Raw genomic sequence first — 24,925 nt, forward strand, 5'->3', positions numbered from 1 at the left:
CACCCCCTATTTACCGGCATGGAGTCTGACTCCAACTCCCTGCTGCAGCGGGCAAGGGCTGCCCGAATTGTCAAAGCTCTCCAAATTGATTCAGAGAGCTTTGAATCAATTCGGACCTTTGTATTGGCCCCCTGATTCAATTCGGATTTGGAGATGCGGCCACCAAATTGGGCCAGATCTCCTCCGAATCAAATCAGCACCCAAAGCCTCATACAGCCCTAGAAAATAGGGCTGGAAGAGACTTCAAGTGTTTTCTAGTTCAGTTTCTGCTAAAGGCAGGATCACCCCTGAATCATTCCAGCCAAGTGTTTGTCTAACCTGTACATAAAAAACTTCCAATAATGGAAATTATACAACCACCCTAAATAGTCTAGTTTCAGTCTTAGTCATCTTCATAGTTCAAAAGTTCTTGCTAATAATCATCCAGCCTAAATTCCCCCTGTTCCAATTAAAGTCTATTACCTCTTGTCTTGTCCCCAGTGCAGAATAGGGTGTGCGGCATATGAATAGAGTGAAAATGAGTCAGAATGGAAGATGTACCAAAAGTCAAGTAAAGAGATGACTAACAATATACGTTTTTGGACTTGTAGAGTAACTCTTCCAGCCTTCTGTGGATTTGACTTAGAGCTTTTGGCTTAAAGTATATTTATCAGAGCTAAAAGCAGAGTCAGCGTCTCAGTCTGTTAGGGAATTTCCACTCAGGAAATTCATAATCATAGCTTTCACTATCAATCAAGAAGGAGATGATGTGACAAAATTGTTTTAAAAATGCATAAATGTACCAATAAACTGAGGAGCTGATTTTTCCAGGTTGGTATAAATTGTAGTATGAATGAATATGCTGAAAGCATTTAAGACACTCTTTGCTCTTAAGTAAACAAAATGAAAAAATCAAAACTAATTCAATTGCCTCATCCAAAATTATTTAATTCTCTATGTACTGCCCATATTATGACAGAAATATAGGGCTAGCAAAGGAAGACTTAAGAACTGTAGCATTAACTGATCATTTTTGTGTAATTCATATTGAACCTAGTTAGTCCCATCCCTCATTCACATGGCTACAGCCTTTACATTTCAGTTCAAGTCAATTCACATTATTTTAAATTTTGAAAATTATTTTAAAACCAGGACTTTGCCAACCCCCAAATCTGTTCTCTAATTGCAGCATACATGGAGTTGCCAACCTATTTTACTAGTTTCAGTCAGCAGAGTTCAATGCTAATTCAGGCTTGACTCCTTCTGAACCCATAACTATTTAAAAGTGTTTCTTGTATTGTATCCCAGAGTATGGCTAAGCAATGACTACAAAAGCCTAACAGTTTATAAAATCAAAATAGTTTAAACACTAAAAAGGAATAAGTATTATTTAGTGGGACACAGAATAATAGTGGTCCACTGGAATAATGAGTGGCTTCACTGAAGTCAATGAAGCCAAAAGCTAACTCAGTATGAGAAACAAAGTTAAGAAAGAAGATGGTTAGGTTCAGGAAACATTACCTTACATATGCACGAAAATACTCCAGGTTGGACCACAAAGCAAGTATTTGCATAAGCCGGTAGCCAGTCTTGCATATGTATTGCATGAAACTGTGTCACTTATGGATGCATACATAAATAAAAGGATGTAATTGCATGTATACAACTTTGAGAATCTGACTGGTAGTGTTATGTATAGTAATCTGAAGACCTGACATATCTGTGTGTAAATTCTAAAAAATAATTCACAAAACTGTAAAAATCATACAAAAGAAAAGTACTACTGTGCTCAGCCAGTATGCAACCTCCATGACTGTGGGTTCCACAAGTGCTGAAAATAATGTAGTATTATAAAAAACATCACCAGCCTTCCTAAGAGTAATTAGCATAGCCAGTTACATGAACAAAAGCCCCTCTTTCCAGTGGAATCCTCCCAAAACCACAAGGAACTTGAAAACATATCTTAAGTAATGCATCTTAAAATTTTCAGCATATATTATAAACACAGCTGCGCAAACTTCAGCAAATAAAAAAAGAATTTTAGCCAATTAGCACGCGCACCACCATTTAAAAGCTCCTTTGGCATCATTTTTTGTTTCAGTCAAAAGAACTTAAATTTCAATTGTAACTATTCCAGAAGTTTTCTTTTGTGGTAATCTACTTTTCCATAGTTTGAATCTAATATTTTTAGATGTTTCTAAAATAGAACATCTGGCTAAAACAGAAGAGTATGGACATTGTTGGGCTTTAAATATCTAATATTTATTAAATCAAGGTGAAGTGCATATCAAAAGAAGAAAAGCTATCATGAGTATAATCCTAGCAGCAAAATATTTATTTCTGAAGCAGAAGTATTGCACCAGTTTGCTGTGGGTTTCAAAGGTACAAACCATGTTAACTAAAGAGTATAAACCATTTCTCGGTGTATACCTATATTTCTGCATAGCATATTTGTTTTCATACACTACTAAAATCCATTATTATGAATTAAAAAACATTTATGATATATATCTCTGAATAATATTTTATTCTGAGTATACCAGGACCCTGTTGACATTTTATCATGCTATTTGTCATGTGTATGTTAACAGAGTTCTTTTAACAAGAAACAAAATGATCATGGTTTAAACATGGCTCACCTGGTTGAGTATTCAAAGGGGAAAGCAAATGATAAGGGCCTTAAAAAGGATTTTAATAAATGTGTTTGTAGGAATGTTAATAAGTATGAATTAAACTGTGAATGTCCCATATTCTCTTTGTTTAGGCAGAAAAAGTACTTTGTTAATCTAAAAGCTTTATGCAGACTAATTATATCATTGTGTTTGATAGTGGAATAAATGGATGTAAAAGGAAATTAAGAAAATAAATATTAGAAGATCATGTCTACATGACTAGCACTGATAGTCCAAAAAATGGAAAAAACAAGGCAATCCAAAATGAAAGCTGGTACTTTGTTCTAGATTCTAGATTTGTAAATTGGTTTATTACAATATACACAGATGTGGTGACCGATAACCTCACTGAGGCATCAATGTCTTCATTTCTAAAAATATGGCAATCTGTAAAATCTGAAGAGTATCTAAGGAATACATTATTCCCTAGAGCATCAGGGTTTGACCACTATAGTTGAAGTAACTGAAAGCATGCTCAGATCTTAAATTTTATTTAATGAATCAAATATACCACTTCACCCAGTACCTAGATAAGCTTTCAAAGATTGAAATCTAAGTATTGATCCTGGCCAAAAATGATAAGATCACAACAAAAAATTGCAAGACCACCACCATTTTGTTCAGGGGTCACTAGTGCTCAGCTCAGTGCTTTATGTTCTCCCACACCATATATAGACATTTATGGCTTTGAAATTAAAGCAAACTTCATTTTTAGGTCAGGAATGCCAAAAGAAATGTTAAAACCAAGCAAAGAGAGAAGAAAGCTATAGAGACTGAAAAGGATGAGTGGATGCCTTATAAAGGTCAAAGCTCTGTTTACTAAAGGACTATCCCAACTACTAAATGATATTGTACTTCATGGACTTAAAAAATTCCTTACCAATCAGAGGAGCTTACCTGGATTGTTTTCAATGTCGTTAGGTTTAGTCAGGTAAAGAGGTGCTTTTGGGGCTCTGAAGGGTGCTTGATGTATGAGTCTAGACTCCTCCCACAGAAATCTGATCAGGTGAGACTGGAAACTTTTGTCCTAAGCCAAATCTATACCATCTCCATAATGTGTCCAAGACAGCAGCCAGAAAACATGCCTGCCCACTCTGAGCATGCACCAAACTCAAGAACAGGCAAGGTAGCCACGTTACGGCAGAGCTGAGTGTGCACTCCAGTGCCACTCACAGGCTGTGTCCCACATATGCATCTTGGCATGTGCTGAGAGCTGCTATAAAGTAGCTTCCTGCCTTTTGGTATATGCTGAAAAGAAGAAAGTAAGTAGGGTGACCTTGTTTGGCAGTAGTCCCAGGCACAGCACAGAAGTGGTACAGATGTTCCCTTTCGGCCCATTCAATATTCCAAGAGAACAGTTATTTGCTCTTTTTTATTGTACCAAAGTTAACGTCTTCACTCTCCCCTGCAAACCCATAAATAATCTTTTCACACATAGAACCATAGGACTGGAAGAGATTTTGGGTTCTGTTCCTCTGGCAGCAACTACATCACATAATCTTGTTCATATACTAATCAAAACCCATCTAAACACTAGTTAGGTTTTTGCAATCGCAACTCCTACTCCAGACCTCACTCTTCTGGTTATTAAAAACCTTGTAAATGTAGGTTTCAACCATATTTATGGCCAGTTTATACTGATTGGTTTTTGTTTCTGTGTTGTTTTTAGCTTTAAATATCTTCTTACTTTCCTGTGTTTGTTCTCTATAAATACATATGGGCAAATATTTTGTTTGCTTGGCTAAACAAACCAGACACTTTTAGTCTCTTTTTAGGTGAGGTTCTCCATTCCTGCGATCATTCTGATTATTCCCTGATCATTAGCCCTCTTCTGCATCTGCTGAAGTTTGAATTCATCTTACTCGAACATGGGTGACTTGAATTTTATGCAGTATTCCAAATAAGATCTTATAAATACTTCATACAATTGCATTAACTCTTTATCTGCAGTGGAAAAACCTTGTCTGATAAATCTTTGTCTGATAAATCTCCTTTACTTTTTCATGACTGCATCATATTGGTAGCTCCTAGACATCCTGTGATTAACTAATACAACTAGATCTTTCTCCCCAACTATCATTTCCAACCAATGAGCTCCCAATTTATAGAAATTAATTACCTTCACTTTCTAGTGTTAAATTTAAACAGACTTCTATTACATCAGGCCTTGAAAGCCCTCACATTCTTCCTGCATGATAGCGCAATCTTCCTTCATGTTGGCATAGCCTACAAACTTTGTGTTATCAGCAAATTAACCAGTACACACCTTTTATAGCAGGACATTAATAATACCAGTCCCTAGTCTGTTCCGTGAGGAACTCCATTCTTAACCTGCCTAACAAATGCTTCCTCCCCTTTCTATACAATAAACACATTGGTATCCATTCCTTACCAATCTCACTATTCTTATACCAATCCCCATTATCTCCAGCTAAATTATTAATTTCCCATGCATACAATGTTCTGTTGAAGTCTAGGTAGTTTAATGAGTCCCTTCTTCTAAAAGTCACTTATTAAAAATATCATTTTAGTCTGTCAGAAACTATCTTGGTAGGTGCAATTTGAATTTTACTTTATTTCCCATTTATCTCCATGTTTCAGCTATTCTTTCCTTCCAAATTTGTTCTAAGCTTTGCGTAATATGAATTTCTTACTTCTTTGCACTCCTTTCTCCCTGCTTTGCCTCCTCCTTTATGCTCCTCCAATTCTTATCATTTTGCTGCTCTGTTAATTTTCACCTCCCACTTTGTTCCTGCCAATAGACTCACCACTACTTTTGTGAGTACAGACCACACCTCTCTCGAAATATCATGCTATTTAAGCAGGCTCAAATTGGGAATCACAAAATCACGTGTCATTTTTGGAAATGAATCCTTTTTCCTGCAGCTTCTTTCCAATCCTTTCATGACTCATTTCTTCCAAACTTTGATATTCTCCTCTTTTCTCCATGAATCCCCACTCTCCCTTTCTGAAACTATTTCCCCATTCTTTGTCCTATTATACACTGTTCAGGACAAAAAAAAAAATCTTGTCACTCCATCTGATCAATATCATCAATATAATCTAATCAATGTGGTTTAAAATGTCAGTGCTACACAAATGTAATGTATTTATAGGCAATGATATATGGTATCCTGTTTACTGTAGCAGTGGCCACGTCTACACAAGATGCTGACTGCAGAGTTGTTACTGCACAGGCATTTAGTACTTGCATCCACAAGTACTAAATGACTGTGCAGTAACTGGTGTTATTGCACAGTAGTGTGACTGAATGGCTTCTTGCTGATGCTGGCAGCACAGTAGCTTGTTACTACTGTGAAGTAGCTCCTTACTACTGTGCAACAGTGTCACGTCACACTTCATGCCACGCAACACTACTGCGCAATAGTAGTGAGCTACTGCGCATTCAGCGTCACATGTAGACATGATCAGTGACGCTCAACCTCTGGCCTGTGCATCAAGGCTATAGTGTTAATTGATCCCAAAGCCATGGCAATTAATGCTGTCAGCACTCCCCCACTGCCAAATTTCCAGACACGCAGGGAGCCCCATGATCCAGATGACATTATCCTGTGCACCAGATCATGCCTATGTGTGGTCACTCCAGGTTACACCAGCACACAGCAACATGCTTTGGCTGGATCTGGTGTGTGGCAATTATGCCACAGCTAGATCACACCCATGGACCAAACCATGCACTCAATCCAGCCCACAGATTGGTCCTGCATGTAGGTTTTGGCCCATGGGGCCAGAGAGGTTGGACACTACAGCTCTATAGAAGATGCTGAAGTCATGTAAACACAAAAGCACCCTCATTCTATTATGCCGATATGGAGATCATGCCTGGTGAAAGTTCAAATTCCTTGTAAAGTACAGGCTCATTTATGAGACCAGTTACTCAATAGGCACCAGCAAAACGTGTAGTAGTAGGAGCAGTAGTGTGCCTCATTAGAGAGTAATTTTTCAACTCTTCCTTCTTTTGCTTTTCTACAGAAGGCTATTCCCACTTACAGAACTGATGATAGATGATAGGTGGCAGTCAGTTACAAAGTGATTGCTCATCACCTGGTGGCATCTTTTAACTGTAAAGCATAATTGACCAGGGCAGCAAATGCAGTAAATTTCTCTCAAAATCTCTTGTTTTAGTATTTCACTTCTACAACAAGAACCAAGGCATGCTTCAAAACTAAATGAAACACTTCAGAATATAGAAACCATCCTTTAGAAATTAACAGATCACATTTTTATACCGTACCTATCTATTCGCAAAACAAGCTTGTTTTACTGAAGAAAATTAAGGCTTCTCTCAGCAACATGCTCAGAGTACCACTAGACTGAAATGAATCCCATATTCACTTTATACAACTTGGGAAATACTGTTCTTTAAATATTTACACTACCGGAAGTAGTTATGAAGTACCAAAGAAAAAATAATTTAAAAGTACATAAAAGAACAATCCTTTTTATAAGAAAGATTAGAAATTAGAATTAATGAAATTAAGCATCTTATGTTAAGTATAAGCCCTTCCACTCATCATATTTTGAATAGTCTACATTTTGAGGATTTTAATTCAGTCAAAAATATGTTTCCTGCTGACATACACCATGAACTCACAGTCCTCAAGATGGATATGGTGGGCACATCCCCCCAGAGTGCACACATGTAGGGGTGCATGCATTTCCCATGGGAAAAATAGCAACACATATTTGTTATTTGTCCCCAGGCATGCTGCTGCACATGTGCATGGTAAAGGGACCTGTGTGGAGTAGGAGAGACTGGGGCTAGCACCAGTCCTGAAGCCTTGGGGGCCTCCTGGGGCAGCAGTGGTACCAAACCAATCTCTTGGAGTCTGGCTGGCAGCAAAAGTGTGGCTTTGGCCAGCCAGGCTCCTCCAGCTTGTAGCATTGCACACTCCTGCCAGGTGCACTGGGCCACTTTTTTTAGCAGCGTTTTTTTTTTACACTAGGATCTCCCAGTGCATATGCACCACATGCAGCTTACCACAAAATGCCACAAAACGAACATGCACATGTGGCAGGCTGGCCAGTGGGCTCACCAAGGGCCCAGTTTGTAAACTTGAGCCCAAAATGGCTGAGGGCAATTAGTGGGGCATTTCCACCAATCAGGAGGAGGCAGGAGGCAAGCTTGTCCCACCCTGACCCAGGGGCGAGGTAAAGAAGAGGACCTGAGGGGGAACTAACCCCTCAGGCTTTCCTATTGGTCTGTCCTCAATCTGAGGGCAGAGCCTTCCAAAAGGAATAAAAACTATGCCTGTGCGAAGTGGGTAGTATTCACTTCAGATTCAGATTTGGCCAATTCGGGGGACAGCGATTTGATTTGATTCGACGATTCAAATCACTGTCCCAAATTGATTCGGCTGAATCTGGTTTGGAGATTGTTGTCAAATCCGCCAAATCTCCGAATCGCACAGGCCCACCCCCTGCCCACTCTCAATGGCTGCTCTGCCCAGCCCAGCTCCCGGCTCTTTGGGGGGAAAAAAAGCCTGGCACTCACCGACTGCTGCCAGGTAGGGGAGCCATCCCCACTGCCCCCCACTGCACCATGCTACATGGGAAGCTCTTCCACAAGCCCCCAGAAGCCCCGAGGTCACTGCAGCAGCCAGTGAGTTTGGGATTTTTGTTTTGTTTTTTTTTAAAGGGCCGGGAGCTGGGGTAGGGCAGCCAGTAGCTGGGCAGGGCAGGGCAGCCATGTGGGGGGCTGGGAGAATTGGTAGGGGCCAGGGGGGCTCATGGCAGAGATTCCCCATGAAGCACAGGGCAGTGGGGGCAGCAGGGATTGCCCCCCACCTGGCAGCAGCTGGTGAGTAGGGGCTTTTTTTTAAACAACTGGGAGCTGGGTCAGGCAGGGCAGGCATGGGGGGACTGGGAGAGTGGGCAGGAGTCAGGGGGGCTCAAGGGGGCCTGGGGAGCAGGCAGGGGATGGGGCCTGGCAGGATTCCCCCCATGAACCCCTCCCTCCTCCTCCAGCCCCCCCTTCCCCACCCCCTACTTACCAGCATGGAGTCTGGGTCCAGCTCTCTGGTGCAGCCAGCGGGGACTGCCCAAATTGCCAAAGCTGTCCGAATCAGTTCAGAGAGCTTCAAATCTATTCAGACCTTTTATTGGTCCCCTGATTCGATCTGGATTCAGAGGCATGGCCACCAAATCAGACCAAATCTCCTCCCAATTGAATCAGCACCTGAAGCTTCACACACCCCTAATAAAAACCCACATGCCCTGCACACAGGCAGCTTCGATGAGGGACAATGGAGATTTTTTTTTTAATTATTTGTATCCATAGCCAAATTAGCCAAAACTAATGCCAAATCCAAGAACCATAAGTGGCCCTACTACTGGCAACCATCCTCCACCCGCATCTGGGGCTTCAGATGTTTCCAAAATCCTTGGCAGGCATCCTACTTGCAGGCCCAAGCCCAGAGGTTTGGGGGTTGGATGCTCCTGAGTTTTGCTTGCCCTTAGCCAGAAGACCCTCAGAACAAGAAAGGGAAGAGACTCCCATTTCCTTAAACTAGGCTTAAAGCTGCTGCACCTCAGCGGGTACTGAACCATGCCAGAAGAGCAGTTCTCCTGGGCAGTGTTTCAGGAGAACTGCCTTCTTGGACACAGTTACATGGCATTTCCCCTGCTAGGCTAAGAAGCCACTATCTTTGTCCTGAGCCTTCAAGAGGCCGAGAAGCAATGGAGATGGGCTTGAGAAAAGTTGGTGGACTTGACCAGTGGGGGTGGAGCAGTTGCTCCAGAAGTGGCCCAAAGGCACCTTCGCCAAGCATGAGACAGTGAGCAGCTGCATCCCAGCCCTCCCATGTTGAGAGCTGGGGTGTCGGTGCATAGATCAGTGCACAGAGGGTCCAGAGGGCTGAAGGGACCCCTGCGGCATTACAAGATAGTGTGGGTCCCCATCTCTGCACAAGCCAGGGGCCCTTACTGCACAGGGTGGTGCACATGGCTGGTAGAGCTGAAGGGACCCCTGCAGTTGCACAAAACAGCACAGGTGCCCATCCTTGCATGAGGCAGGAGCCCTTGGTGTACAAGGCAGTGAACAGGGCTGGTACAGCTGAAGGGACCTTGCAGCTACATGAGGCTCCAACCCGGTGAGAGGCAGGAGCCCCCAGTGCACAGGGCAGTGCACAGGGCCTGGAGAGCTGGAAGGACCCAGAGGCTGCCCGAGGTAGCGCAGGTCACCAACCCTGCAAGAGGCAGAAGCCCCTGGTGCACAGAATGGTGCACGGGGCCTGGGAGGGCTGACAGGCCAGGACAGCTGCACAAGGCAGCTTGGGCCTTCTTGTGGTAAGCTGCAGCAGGATGGAGTGACCATCTCAGCGAGGAGGGGAAGCCCTGCAGCCAACCTAGAGAGAGACAGATGAGCCAAGCCCATCAGAACTGCTGGGAGTCACGAGTTAACCAAAAGTGGGTATTGGAGTCCCAAGGAGGGGAGGAAACAAGGATTTCCAAAGGGGAGGAGGACCCCTTCTCCCCAGTTTTGGGGTCACAGGACCAGGCTAGGTTATGTGGCCTAGAGAAGAGAGATAGCGAGTCTATATGGCAACCTGCTGTTTCAGGCAGAACTGTTGTACCATTGTTGTCTTGTTGTGGTACCACTGGTGCCCCACTGAAGTCACATTTACTGTCTTAAAAAGGTTTTGTGGTGGCCTTCTCCAGAGGATGAATGCCTTATTAAAATAAGTTAAATCCTCTAGTGATACTGCTGGAAAATTTACAGGATTCTACATTAAAGGTAGATCTGAATTTTCTTAAGAAACTTAAGACATTCTCTTCCTAGGGTTATACTAGAAGAGAAGGATGGGAGCCTGCATGGGTAGGCCTAAAAAATCTTTACAGACACACACTGAATTGGGCATATCTTTGATTTTAAGTGTTAAAGATAATGGCTTTCTAAAATGTGCTAGTACTGTAGGCTGCATTTTTTTATGTTATTTACTCTAGGCCCAGATCATAAATGAGTTAGGTACTCAAATCCCTGTTAGCCACTGGGCTTTAGTGTAGGATTAACCAAGATCTGGGCTTAATGGGATCCTGGTTTTCTTTGATTTAAAAAAATCCCCAATTTCTGGTTTAAAAAAAAGTAACCCCAAATCCACATTTTTCTGTGATTTAAATGAAACACCACTAATATATATGTTTCATTTTAATCATTGAAAAATGTGGATTTGGGGAGACTTTTTTTTAACTGAAAATTAGGCATTTTTTTAAATCAGAGAAAACCAAGATCCCTGCTTACTACCTGTTAAGCAGTATATAAAGAAGACAAACGGTGCCTGCACCAATCTAAATACAAAAAACAGGGACAGACAAATATGGAGAAAGGTTGGGGAAAGGATGCAATAAACAAGTAACATGATCAATATGATGACAACAAATATTATTTTAACAGGCTATCTTGAGCAACACAAAAAATCACATTATCTAATTACAATGCTTATTTACTCATATAGGGGCTGGCAAGTTTTTAAGAATCAGCAACAATACACTGCAGAGAAGAGCTAAAGTCTCTGCAAAACTCCTGTTTCTTCTTGTGGGTTCATAAGAGCACAGCTAGAGCTGGACAAGTTTTGAGATGTGTGCATGATAAATATCACAAGTCCTTAAAATCTCACTTACTATCACTGTGCTCACTTTTGCATAAGCTGGATTAAGTGTTATACCACCTGCAGAGCAGGAAACTACCACAATGTGCTGGTTTTGCATTATTTGATAATAGCAATAGTGAGGCACGCTTACCTTTTTTTGGCTTTCATCAAAAAAACTGCAGGGATTGAAATTAGACGAAGCCCCACAATCCACCTAGATCTCTCTTTTCTCCCCATGCCTCAATGTAATTTGGTTGCGTAAGTACCTCTTTACTGCAGCTCAGTTACTAAAACTTTTACCTGCTCCAAGAAGTCTTCGAACTCTGGCTCATCAGTTTCTGTTACACACAATTCAATATCTGGCATCTAGTCTACCATCATCAGTAAGACTGCCCTCACCTACTGTCACAGTTAAGGAATCTGTAGACTCTTCAAACCTGCACTTGGATGGATTGCATTCTAGTTAAGTACAACAGCATCTGGCAGTGTTAAACAGGGAAGGGTTTAATTAATTTCTAGTGCTTTTGACTGCTGCCACTATCAAACCCTCCAACCCCAAATGCACAGCAAACAAGAAGAATTCTCCTACTGGCTTGTGAGAATGAACAGAGTTTTGACTGGAGCTATAAGACCCTTAATAGGTGAGGTTGCAGGAGTTTATGTGAACTTTTCCTTTGATTTTCCATGTACGTATTTTTGAACCCCCAGAATTTCACTTTGAGTTTCAGGTTTGAATGAAAATTTTCAAAGCTCAAACTGAAACTCAACTGAAACCACCAAGTTTCATTTACAAACCTTAACTAGACTTTGGGTTGCTTGAAAGGTGCAGATTCAGGAATTCAAATGAAACCTTCAACAGTGCTGGGTTCAGTTGTGTTTATAACAAAACTTGAAGTAAGCAAGTTTTGTGCGGGTCTGTCAGGAACATTTTTAGTAGCAGTCCTCTGGGGCTTACTTTTGGTGTGAGAGGGGAAATTTTTCAACCTCTGGTTGCATAATATGCTGAAAAATAATTCTTATTTGCCAAATTATTTTTCTTTAAAATTTCCGCTCAGGGGCCCTCTTCCTTTTTCTCTCTGGAACAGGAGCAGCGCCACAGACCTTTGGGCCACAGACCTGTGACGCTCCCCTTAGAACGCCCCCTTGTAGAGCAGCAGGAGCTCCCTGCGCATGCTTACGCATCATCTGTCGTCATGTCCAAAGACTTCAGTGCTGAGCATGGCAATCAGGTAGGGCAGAATTAGAGACTCTGCCCCTCAGAACTGGGCGTTACAGGATGTCTCATTCAGCATTTTGCAGTCACAGGAGAGGGGAGATTCTTTCAATCAGAACAGGGAATAGCTCCGCAGCTGCAGAACTCAGGAGGCCCAGGGAATTTCCTAAGGCCAGCAGCTGTGGAAGCAAATTTTGGCTGGATCGATCCATTATTGTTGATGCACATGAGGCATGAAAATCAGATACAGGAAATAATGCACGTGCTGGAAAGATTTGCTGTCTTAATTTCACATACAGTTATGCAAGTGTACAGCCATTGGGCCCTGCTTTGATGTAGAAGCGGTTATATTCAGTATTGATGGTATAAATAAAAACTTATGCCAGCACTTCCAGTAGAATTATCTTTATAGAGAAAAATCTTTTACCTGCTACAACAATACCTTACTTCAGCTAAGTTAACCATTAATCAATCCAGTAATTGTGACTGGAAAGCTAGCACAAACCTGGTAAAGTTAAATATCTCTCCTTTCATATGAATGAAGCTAAAATGGCCCAGCACTTCCTCTTACTGTGCTTCACAGGCAAAATATTTACCTTTTCAAAGTGCCCACTGCTCTCGGCAGCCTGACAACAAACTCAAGGTCTATGTTCCACGGTTTCCTAGGTGGTCAAGGGGCAGAAAGAAACAGAACCAAAACACTGGGCAGCAACACTGCCTTTTTCATACCTTTGGTTCAGTCACAATATGCAAGTCTGGGGTTCAAAGAGTTTGTTACCACTTGGCTGCTGAATTGCTTCAAATGGTTGTGACATCTGAGATAATTTGCTCAATTTCTTGAGTTCCCCTTCTGTAAAATGAGAATAATTCTTACCTGCTTCACAGGGATTTCTGTGTGGTTTAATGCCTTAGCATCTGCAAAGCACTTTACTATTTTAACAGTGTTAGTCTGAAGTCAGGCAAAAAGCAGGGTAGATTTGCATTGTACAGATTAAATCAGAGATGCAGAGCAGCAGCTTTCATGAGCCTGAGCTCACTTCATCAGTTAGGCATGATCAATGTGTCCAGTCCTGCCACACAGTTTTGAGCCCAGTTTGATTTAAAAGTACCAGTCCTGAATAAACAGTGGGTTGCAGCAAGCTCAGCACTCTGTGGTCCTTCCCCTTGGGAACCACCTGACAGCTAGTCAGCAGAGACTCACCCAGTGAAAAGCAGGCTGTGCCAGACTCATTCAGCAAGTAAAACCATTTATTCAACTGCAGTGGTTCTCAACCTTTCTGGACTCAAGGTTCTTCCTGGCCCCTCACTGGACTCAAGGAACACCCCCATCATCTTTGTGAATTGAGTGACATCCCACCTGAAAAATGAGTTTATATATTATAATGCTTACGTCCTTGCAGAGGGACCAGCCATTGGGGATGGGGTATCAGCCAGGAAGGGATATGTTGAACCTGCACTTATTTGCCTATCTTCACACCTTGGCACACCCTTCAAAGGATCTGGCAGCATCCCAGGATGATGGTAATCATCAGTTGACTAGATCAGGTACCTAACTCATAAACTGTTACCCCTTTTTGAGTGGCCAGTACAGGCATGTCCAGACATGCAGGCACGCGCGGTTTGTGGTACCACAAACTTCACATGATGCATGTTAAACCATCTATGGTGCTGCTAATTTGCAGCACAGGGGCAAAAATTGCAGCTGGGATTTGCCATTAGCAAAAACAAACCCTAGAGAAAAAACAGCGCAAAGCACACAAAAATAGTGTGCACCAGGAGAAACATGCAGCCTTGCTGAGACACACAAAGACAGGGAAGCACCAGCCCAGGGCTGCCTGCTCCCCCGCTTCCATGTGCTCCTCCCCGGCTGGCTGGAGCGCAGGGTGTCGCTGCCTGCCAGCTATCGCCATGCTGAGACAGCCTGTGGTCCATCCAGTCCCAGCTCCATCCCCACCCCTGCAGCACATGGAGCCCAGCCAGGAGGCAGGAGGAGCTGAGCATGGCCCACAACAAAGGGCATGTGCAAAGGCATGTGCTGCAGCACAGTTAGTGGCACAAATTTGTGCCACTGCAAGTGTACACCCCTGGCTGTCTCTACATAGCCCAGGAGGTGATCTGGTGAGCAAAGAGGTCACAGCTCACTTCCCACTGGACGTGCCGGCTCATAACAAGAAATGAGCATGCAGTGAAGCGCAAGCTATAAATGGGCTAACGGGCAACCCTCCACAATGCAGGCAGCAATGCTGCCTGGGGGTCCCTGTTCTGAAAGACGAAATCTTAAACAATCACAGAACTGCCAGTTTGGCACCTTTCATGGGAAGGAAAGCTTAATACTCAGAATGTCACGAAAGAAAAAGAGGCCCTCCATTTGTAAGCCAGTTAAAATGAGAACTAGAGCTTTTGGCTCCCTATTTAATGTAAAACATAGTTCTGAATATTTTCTGTTCATTTTATAAACCTTAAGTAAAATTCAGTGATTCTGATAAGTTCATGCACATGCACATTTCTATGAAAAAAATTGCTCCACATCCTTCCTTTGCAGTTGTGTATACGTTAGGGGCCAATACTACTCCAAATGAAGTCAGTGCAACATTTGCATTGCCTTCAATGGGAATAGGATTGCACCCCTTTCTTGTACCAGAGAGTTAACTGAATGTGGCTGAAGATATATTGTAGGAGACAGGGGTAAATCAAATTATAAGAAAACATTCCCACGGTTTTGATTTACTTCACAGAAAGAAGCAAAATATTAAACATCTTATGTTACTTCACATTTGCCTTGAGGGCAAATGTGAGGTAAACTTGCGGAAAATTCTAAAAATGTAGTAATAAACCCTTTCTACTGAGTTCAGTATGATTTCTGCATTACTGAGAATATAATAGTTTCTTAAAATGCCAAGTAGCAGCTACATATCAGAGGCCAATAGATTACATTGGTTTAGATGTGCTACTCTACAAAACTTAAAAAGGAAAATTAATTAAAGCTGTAAAGAGAAGGAAACAGTAACTGTGGAAAGTTTGTAGTATTGCTGACATCTACTGAGGAAAAGTGAAATAGCATATATTAAGAAGTCGGTTAGAGGGAGAAGAAGCGGAGTTTACTCTTTTTAACCTATCTGTATTATATGAATCATATTCATAGATTCATAGTTGTTAGGGTCAGAAGGGACCTCAATAGATCATCGAGGCCAGCCCCCTGCCCTGGGCAGGAAAGAGTGCTGGGGTCAGACAGCCCCAGCCAGGTGCATGTCTAGCCTCCTCTTAAAGACAAGGCATGGAAGAGCACTGCCTCCCTTGGAAGCCCATTCCAGATTTTGGCAACCCTTACTGTAAAGACGTTCTTCCCCATGTCTAACATAAATCTTCTCTCTGTCAGTTTGTGGCCATTGATCCTAGTTACTCCAAGGGGTGCCCTGGTAAACAGGCCATCTCCTATTCCTTGCTGTCCAACCCTGATGAATTTGTAGGCAGCCACAAGATCACCTCTCAGTCTTCTCTTGAGGAGGCTAAAGAGATCTGGGGCCCTCAATCTCTCCTCACAGGGCTTTGCCTACAGGCCCCTAAACATATGAGTGGCCCTCCTCTTAACCTTCTTGAGGTTGTCCACATTCCCCTTGAATCTTTTTTTATCTTTTTTATTTGATATTTGTATTGTATGAACACTTAAAAGGCCTCAACCAAGGTCAATGGCTATATAAGCACAAGAAAAGAAATGATCCTGACCCTCAAAAGATGCAAAGCCTCAGTCTTGCAAGTCGTACAAGTTATTAGTGCAGAAGTCTGACTTCTTAGAATAGCTTTTAGGGTCAGGGCTTAAGGAGGCTGAGGGTAAATCAGTGGATTCAGGAAAGCACACTGTACAGCAGAAAACACCTGTAGGGTACAATGGAAATTAAAATACCAGTATAATATGCTTCCATATTAAATGGGAAATTTAGACAAACTATGCCAGGAAAAAATAAAAATACCACTGGGAAGATGTGTATCAAAACACTACCACCACAAAGAGTGTTTTCAGGCAGATAAGTTATCTGCTGTTGTATCTATGTGCTACTCACGATGATCTATGGCTGCTAAATTCTTTAGTCTGTTCAGGAAAGTAGCAAGGTTTTTGCATCCCATATAGTTTGTGTTTCTCCAGTCTGAACAAGTTATCCATTATTACAGAGTTTATCTGTATAGGGATTTCATTTACAGAAAACAAAAGTAAAGGACTCTGGATGTCAGTATATAATGAGAATTAAATCTTATTGCAACACACGTACACACACAGAGAAAACACATCAAATAAATGTCTAAAAACAGCTTGATCCTAATGGTCATGATGACAATGCCTATATTTGCTTGTCTACTGAGCAAAATTCTTACCAGTGAAGTTACTCCAAATTTACAAGACATCTAGTGAAACCATAATCTGACCCATTAAATATCAGCAGAACAGAGTGATGTGTGTGTGCACACACATGTGTCTCTATCTATCTACAGTATATATGGACATAACTACACAAATATACACCCATAGCTCCCCCATGTTAAAGGACATTCCTTACACCCAAGAGGGTTTAAATTATCTAGTGGACTAAAATTCTACAGCTTCACTTTTTAGCTCACACAGTATTCCAACATAGCATCATTTGTTAAAATAAAGAAATAAACTGACTAGAAACACAGAGGGGAAGCAGATGCATCTGAACAACTCTTCCTTAACAAAAAGTGTCTTCCTTATTCTATTACAAAGCTATTTCAAGTTACCTAAAAATAATGTTGAAACATTTGACTCATTAGAAATAACCCAGTTCCAAAGATGGGCATCTGAAAGCTTGTTCTGGATTGTATTCTTTGAAAACCAAGGGCACTCTGATTAATATCAACATTTTGGTGATTCTAATAACAAAAGACTGCCAGAAATATGTTGTCCATCAAGTGTACACTGACGAAAGATGTTAGAATATTAAAAACAGATGTCACAAATATCTTTAAAAATACTCTGATTCTCCAAGTACTGTGCAAGGCAAAATTAATTATGCTTTTATTAGATTCTTTCCAAATAGATATAAACTGTTATAAAACAATGCATGCTTAGAGGCATTACTGTAGAAAAGGAGATTTGTATAATTTCTTGGCAGTGACCTTACACTGCGGGATGCTGAAATGCAACAGGTTTATTTTATATGTGTATGTGTATATATATATCTATATCTATCTATCTAGATAGACAGATGTTTGTTGACTTGTTGCATTTCAGTATGCCAAAGTATAAGGCCTTTAAAATATGTGTGTGTGTGGGGGGGTGTTATATATTTTTTATATATAGAGATTTTTAAAGACTTTACATATAAAGACCTTATATATATTTATTCACACACACGCACATATATTTCTATATTAATTCACATACATAGATAGATATACTTATCTATCTATCTATATCTTTCTAAAGATAGATCGATCCATCGACTAGGAAACAAAAGTGTTCATGAAAGACTTCTGTTCAAAAGATATGTGTACAACTTGCTGAAAGTAATCAGGACATAAAAAGATCACGCAGTCTGAAGCCAGAAGACCCAGTATCTTACCCAAAACCCGCTTTCCATGTCTACTTGTTATTTCCAATACTTCCAACTGCAAGCAGTCAAAACTGATGTCAGGTTCTGAAAGGCTTAAGAGAATGGCTTAAAAATGATGAGATTATTTTTATAAATAATGACGGTGGGCTATTCTTGTTTTCCAGCTAACTTCAGAATTAATTCTGCAACATGAGGGCTAGAAAGTCAGTTTTTAAAAATTAAAAGCTGAGGTTCTCACATAATTCCAAGACTTCAGGAGCCAGGGCATTAAGAATAATGCCAGGTATATCACAAGACTCACAGTAGAATAGCAGGAAATGGCAACACTATACTGCACTTCCTGATGAAGTTTGTTTCTTGGTTGCTGATTTATAAAACTCAAGCTCATACAACAGTTTGAAGTCCTGTTGGCCCGATCAGGCTGTTATTGACATCAACATAACCAATGTAAAAAAACCCTAACTTCCAGCAAATGATTAAGTCCTTCCCCAGTCAGCAAAGCATTTAAACACATGCTTAAATTCTATTAACCTCAATGGGATTTAAACATGTGCTTCAGTACTTCAGTGACTAGGAACAGATTTAAGCACATTCTTAAAATTAAGTATGTGCTTAAGACCTTTGTTGAATAAGGAACTAAGACATTACAATTAAAACAAAGCAAACCAAAATAAAAACATCTCTACTTCTTTGCATACTTGGCATAGGTTAAAGACTAAACTACTTCCTTTTGAATAACTTGCTCATATCCAGTTTCTATAGCAAGTCTACTAGTGATTATATTATTGTTGTTTTAATTTCCTTTTTAAGTAATAATAAAAAGCAGACACACTTGGTCTTATTTACCTCAGGGACTGGAGCAGAAAAAGGAAGGGGTGCTTCTGTCTCCATCAGTGGAATGAGCTGATGGGAGTGGAAGGGGTGCTGTGGTTTTGGTTATTTATTTTGTTAATAACTTTGGGCCCCAAGGGCCCCATTCTTGTTCTCCCTGGCTGATCTCCAGATCAAGGCTGTCAGCCAAGGAAACTATATTACCTTCAGGCTATGGCCCATTTAAATTTTTTCCTTGGCTCAGTCAATCGGTGAAGGGTTTGTGCTGTTCCCCTGCAATTCCACAGGAATTTACATTCCCAATATGGTGTCAGATTCAGAGACTCCACCTCTTAGAGGGACTGGCTTATTTGGGGTCTGAACCTGCAACTTCTGCTCACAGATTTATGCCAGCAACAGAATATTTCCTGCAAGCAAAGGTTATACGATGGGGCCTTTTGTATTCCACAGCTCTGTGGATCCAGTTTCACAAATTGTTCTCTCATACTCTGGTTGATCAGGCTTAACTCCACTGATATCTGTGGAGTCTTACTAGTGTAAGAGTGAGATGAGATTAGAATGCTTTTTCCTCTTCCCAAGAGAAGCAGCCCTCACACCCAGACAGACTAGTAGTTTTTATATGGGCCAGCTGCATAAGTCAGGGGTTGAGGGATTTCTGTGGTTTTGGCAGTGGGAAGCAACATGGAAGGAGTGGGAAGGAAAGCAGTGACTGTGGCTCTAGCTCCAGTGGTGGCAGAGCAGGCTGGGTTGGAAGCAGCATGCACTCAGCCCCTGGAATAAGTGAATGTGTTGGTTTGGGTTCTTTAGGAGATAACATGGTCCAGTGCAGGGGCAGGCAATTGTGTTGGGGGGGCACTTACTGAGTTTTGGGAAGCCTTCCAGGGCCGCGTGACAGGCGGCCAGGGCCAGATAAGTATTCATTTTTTAAATATTTTATGGGCCTCGTGGGCCAGATAGAATGGCCTGGCAGGCCACATCTGGCCCACAGGCCGCATTTTGCCCACCCCGATCTAGTGGATAGTCCCCTGGATTGGGACTTTATTCCTGGTTCGGTCACTGCCCCTTTCCCATGCTCAGTTCCCATTATGTAACTTGAGGATAATGCTACTGGCTTCCTTTGTCAGTGCTTTGATATCTCCCAGTAAAAAGGACAATAGGAGAACTAAGGGTCTAATATTTGTTAAGATCAGATCCTGTGATAGTCACAAACATTAAAAAGCATCTAACACTGGTTTTAAACAGTAAAAACATTGAAAACAAGTGAGAAATATTTTTCTGTCAAAGGAAATAGAAGTGATAGTAAACAGAATCATGAGACCTATTTTTTCTTTAAAAATACGTTAATATATAAAAACAACACTCAAAATCTCTGTCATTTTCAAAGCAGTTTATAGCCTCATCCCTGGTATAACCTGACTGAACTTAGTGCATTATACCAGGTGTGCAGCATTTTGGCTCCAGGTTACATATAAGATATTTGTTACTGAAATTTGGGTGCCTCTAGCTTAGCAGGACATTGGGTTTAAAATGGTTACTGTGATTTTGGAAAACATTGAAACAATGATAAAAGCCACCCTTTACATACTAGGGCACAAGTAACTGGCTCTGAACATAGAAATCATGCAGACACACTAGCTCTTAAATTCATGACTGTCCAACTCAGCTGCACAAAGTAGGGTTTTTTCAGTGAGGGCATTTTCTGCTGTAGTGACGGGCTGCAAAATGGGGAATGCAGTTCTGCAGTAAGTATCCTTCTTCTTTCACAGAAAAAAATAGGGCTAGGTGATATTTGATCAAGGTCCATATGCAACCTTTTTAGTTTCTTGCCTGATCCCAAGCAGTCCTGTAACAAAAACTACTGATTTAAACATTACTACCTCACTGCAGTACATGAGCAACAGTACATGAATTCCATATCATGATACCATGATTCCATACCACAATACAGAGTAATCTGGCTTTCCTGCTTCCTACAGGTCAGTCATAAACTACTTACTGGGCACAACTATACATGCAATTACTGCAACTGAATGTACTCCAGTTCTATTTAAGCCAGAGTCAACTAATCCTGACATCACTGTCTACACATGCATTTAAGTGCAGTAATTTACTGGGCTGCCAGATACCACATGTATCCAACAAAAATATCCAGCAGCACAGTAAATTAGTCTATTGTACCCTAATTGCCACACATGTGTAGATGGTGATGAAGTACTACACAGCAAATGAGTCTGCTGCACAGTAAAGTATCTTGTGTAGACAGACATTCCCACTAAGAGCTCAGTTTCGCAAGGAATTTAAGTACAAACTTAAGTATATGAGAAGTCCAGTTACTGATTTCTGGTTGGAAGAGATGTTCTGAAGACCAAAGGACTCAAAACTCAGTCTGGTCTTTAGCAATACAGAAAAGCTCAGCATCAGAACATTTGGGTATTATCCCTTTCTGCACCTTTATAATGCACTGCCTGCCTCATAATTTAAGAAAAAGAGAGGGGCAGGGGACAGGGGACAGGGGCTTTTTCTACTTGTTACATTTTATATCAGACTTTTCCTGCCTTTTCTTTGTAGAAGGACTCCTTATTGACATCTGTGAAGGTTGTGAATGGTGTGTCACACAAAACTGAAACCTGAGCTTCAATTCTCTCTCCAGTTAAGAATTTAAACTGTCTCCCTTTCAGCTAGGGGTAGTAAAACTGCAGTTCAGATTATGTGCCATCACCATACAGACCCCCTGGCTGCAGGATCTTCTAGTAAAAGAAGTTTGATGTTACAGATACGAAGAGAGAGGCAGACTACCTTTTTCTAGAGGAAAAATGTGATGAAGGAACAATATGGGGCAAACCCTGAAATACCAATATGACTTTTCAAATTCCTCTTCTGCTGAAAGCCAAATACACTTTATGCCCCAAATTCTTAGCTCCACTGAACATCCAAATGAGAAACTGACCCATTTTCTTTTACATAAGAACTGTGGTATCTTAAGACTAATTTCTGTTAATTGCTATGATTATGTTAAACATAGTTTATGCTGTCTTTGAACATTGAAAGCTGTATAACTTTTCCCAATTAAGTGTTTTTACATCACCACTTACATTTTTCTCTGCATTTTAGTTTGCACATATTGTAGATTAAGCATCTGTCAAAAGTAGAACAGCAAAGCATATATGTAATAGCTTGTACTGTATGATTAAAAAGTCTAGTTAACATTACATCTCTGTAAAAATGTATGCACCAATTGAGAAATGGGAGAGACACCCAAATCTAGGAATGCTATAAAATGAAAATGTGATTGTATCAGGTATCTCAATATTCACTGAACTGTAAACCAAATAGCATCATTAAGTTCACTCTTTCTATACTCCGGGGAGTTTGCGGGTCAAAAGAGGGGTCATAGCAACCCATTTGAGCATTTTGCACCAATAAAATAAAATAAAGCATTAAAAGAAATGCAGAAATGTTAATTACTTGTGCTACAAATAATTTGAAGTGCCCCTTGGACTAATGTTTTCCATTAACAGTTTTCAGTGCATCACCTTCCATTTTCTTGGAATAAGTTATTAACATTGGGTGATAATGCAGATAACACATAAGAAAATTACCCAGACAACCCTGTCCCTTCAGTAAGATTAGGAGGCAAAAATGAATAGCTGCATGAGCTGGTAGATGCATTTCATATTAAGAGCCTATTGTAACCATCCTCATTCGGGCACAACTACCATTAAATTCAGAGTTAAGACAGTTTGATCAGCCCCTAACAGAACCTATACACATGATAGACGGCTGCTCTGATGCATGTTAATTAGCATGCATCAGAGCAGACTCAGTTAATCAAGTCTGCTGAAGCCTCTATGTCACGTGTATTCAGCGTTACCACATTCCAAAATGGCGGTGGAGGCTCTTTAACTAAAGCTTAATTAAAGTGCCTCGCCATCATTTTGAAGTGCAGGATACTGAATACATGTGATGCTGGGGACGTCTTAATTAGAGTGACTCTGAGAATCACCCGGAGCACGTGTACAGATGCCCTAAAGTTTTAATCATAGAAAGAACTGAAAATGACTGTTGTCCCATAAGATAAGAATAGTTTGCAATTACAGCATTTGTGAGATATAAACAGAAGTCAGATATAGAAAAGATTACTTCATTCATCCAATCTTACTTTTTACCAATGCAGAATTGTTCCCTACTGTTCATTTCTTATTACTTTATCTTGTTTAGTGTTAAATGTCCCAAAATATGGTATTTCAACCCCTTTCCTAAAGGAGATATTCAAAAGCTAGTACATCTCAGTGGTGATAAGTTTTGCTTGATATTCACCCTGTATTTTCTCTTTATTTCAGCTACCCACTGCTCTTAATCTCTTTTTATTCTTCAGATATACTTCTCTGAGTAATTCCTCTCCATCCCAATTTTTATAGAAGTGTGAAATGGATCAAAGTGCATCAAATGCAGTGTTGACAAATTATGGTGCAAAATTTTAGTAATAAGAAATTAGATGGTCTAGTATATGTAAGGTTATTAGTAGGGGAAATAAACTGTAGAACTGTAGATCAATTAGCAAGAAGTGAAACTGCAGGAGCAATACTCTTATTAGACCATCAGACTCAAAATTGATTTGTAGCTTTTTTTTGCTTTGCTAGCCATCGTTTTATGGTGTATAAAAAAGTTACAAAGCACAAATTGAATTTTTTTAAAATTAATATGGAAGTTTAAGGTTTAGATCACAATAACCCAAGTTATGTTCTTAAGACATCAAAGAAGAAAATGTATTTTATCAATCTGGGAGAGCTGTGATAACACAGAAGAAATTCTCTGCAAAGAAGATACAATGTTCTTGTTAACCTTCAGGTTGCTAATTCATACTCCCACGCTTCACAAAAAAGATGACAGATGGCTAGAATGAGGATGTATTGTCTGTTACAATCTCTGTTTAAAGGACTTCTAAAAACCTGTTAAAAATACTTCTCAGTTAGCATTCTACCTATACTTCAACTGTGAAGTCATTATAGATAAAAACTAGGGCTGTGTGAAGCTTCAGGTGCTGATTTATAGAGCTGTATGAAGCTTTGGTCCCCGATTTGATTTGGCAGAGATTCAGCCCAATTCGGTGGCTGAATCTCCAAATCTGAATAGAATCAGAGGACCCTTTAATCTCCCTGAATCGAATTGAAACCCTCCCTCTTAAAGAGCTTTAAATTTTTTTTCTCCATACCTCTAGGTAGCAGGGGCTCATGAGTGCTGCCATGCTAGGGCACATGGAGTGTCCCACAGAAGCACAGGAGGCTCCCCAGCATGCTCAGCAGCAGAAACACTTCAGGTCCACTTCCTGGCCCACTGAGGAGCAGGCCGAGGGGGGCCTTGCCCTCCTGCGGCTTGGTGACTGGTGCCTCCTAGGTCGGGGGGACACCTGGGGTCCCCCTGCATCTGATTGCTGAGCCAGGGAGGCACAGAGGAGCCCCCCAGCATGCTCCCCGGCAGATCCAGAAGTTCCAGGTTCACTGCCAAGTGCAAGGAGGGCCCCTGCACTCCTGTGGGATGCTCCATGTACTCCAGTATCACAGTGATCGTGAGCCATGCCTGGTACCTTGAGGTATGTAGAAAAAACTTTTAAAGCTCTGTCTATGTCCAAATCGCAGATTATCTGAATCAGCATCGAATCTTTGGATTTAGATTTAGCCAAATCAAATCAGGGGCTATGATCCGATTCAATGACTTGAATCACTGTCCCTGATTCAGGCCAAATCTGAATCGAATAGGGCCCGCTTCGCACACCTTTACTTATTCAATTTGGAGGAGATTCGGCCCAATTCAGTGGCTGAATCTCCAAATCTGAATCGATTCAGGGGACCAATTAAAAAGTCCAAATCCATTCAGAAAAGATTCAGAGAGCTTTGGTGATTCGGGCAGTCCCTGCTTGCTCCTGCAGGGAGCTGGACCCAGACTCCATGCTGGTAAGTAGGGGGTGAGGGAGAGGGGCTGAAGGAGGGTGGAGGGAATCAATGGGGGACCTCCACAAGGCCCCATCCCCTGCCTGCTCCCCCAGCCCCCCATGGC

The sequence above is a fragment of the Crocodylus porosus genome, unplaced genomic scaffold (genome assembly GCF_001723895.1).
Source record: "Crocodylus porosus isolate Cpor-Errol unplaced genomic scaffold, CroPor_comp1, whole genome shotgun sequence".
Lineage (NCBI taxonomy): Eukaryota > Metazoa > Chordata > Crocodylia > Crocodylidae > Crocodylus > Crocodylus porosus.